Source organism: Lathyrus oleraceus, chromosome 7, assembly GCF_024323335.1.
Source record: "Lathyrus oleraceus cultivar Zhongwan6 chromosome 7, CAAS_Psat_ZW6_1.0, whole genome shotgun sequence".
NCBI lineage: Eukaryota > Viridiplantae > Streptophyta > Magnoliopsida > Fabales > Fabaceae > Lathyrus > Lathyrus oleraceus.
In genome coordinates this window covers 344212496-344213572 of record NC_066585.1, presented here as the reverse complement: position 1 = coordinate 344213572, position 1077 = coordinate 344212496, and the positions used below count along the sequence as shown (strand labels likewise).

Sequence of the window (1077 nt, the reverse complement as noted above, 5' to 3'; positions counted from 1 at the left end):
CAGGAAATGTTCCAGCTGGAGCGGCTGTAGATGCTTGATGTTGAGCCACTTGTGAAATCTGTGTTTCAAGCATTTTATTATGGGTGGCTAAGGCGTCTACTTTATTCGCTAGTTGTTTAAGTTGCTCGCTAGTATGTATATTTTAGTTCAGGAAGTCCTTGTTTGTTTGAGCTTGAGTAGCTATGAAGCTTTCCATCATCAACTCGAGATTTAACTTCCTAGGCATGTTAGGAGCATTATTAGCTAGTTTTTGATATCCAGGCGAAACAGCTGGTGCTTGGCCAGGTGCATAAAGGGCATTGTTATTCTTATACGAAAAATTAGGATGGTTTTTCCAACCAGGGTTGTAAGTATTTGAATAGGGATTTCCTTGTGTGTAGTTCACTTGATCAGTTGGGACTCCTGCTAATATTTGACATTCTTGTGCAGTGTGTCCAGGGTTTCCACATAACTAACAGTTTGGAGTTACAGCAACCACGGTGGCTGCGGGTGGTATGGTGAAGTTATCTAATTTTTGGACAAGGATATCTACCTTTGCATGAACATGGTCAAGGCTACTGATTTCGTACATTCCACCCTTCGTTTGGGACTTTTCCCCTGGAGTTCGTTCACCTCCCCATTGGCAATGGTTTTGGGCCATGTTTTCAATGAGTTGATAGGCTTCGGTGTATGGCTTATCCATAAGTGCACCGCCCGCGACAGCGTCTATTGTAAGTCTTGTATTATACAGAAGCCCATTATAAAATGTGTGAATGATCACCCAGTCTTCTAGACCGTGATGTGGACATATTCACATCATGTCCTTGTATCTCTCCCACGCTTCGTAGAGAGATTCCACATCTTTTTGCCTGAATCTGTTGATTTGAGCTCTCAGCATAGCAGTTTTGCTCGGCGGAAATTATCGGGATAAGAAGACGTTCTTCAGTTCCTCCCATGTTGTAACAGAGTTGGAGGGCAAGGATTGCAACCAAGCCCAAGCTCTGTCTCTTAGTGAGAAAGGAAAAAGGCGCAGTCTTATCGCATCTTGAGATACACCATTCGCTTTTACAGTATCTGCGTACTGCACAAACTTGGTCA

At 43.3% G+C, this 1077-nt stretch overlaps 1 non-coding gene across 1 annotated transcript; it reads left to right on the top strand.

Annotated features, from left to right (window-relative positions):
* Positions 1 to 770: 770 nt before the first annotated feature.
* LOC127108660 (small nucleolar RNA R71) lies at positions 771 to 877 on the top strand. Its single transcript, XR_007796184.1, has one exon. It is a non-coding gene; the product is annotated as a small nucleolar RNA R71 (small nucleolar RNA).
* The last annotated feature ends 200 nt before the right edge of the window (positions 878 to 1077 follow it).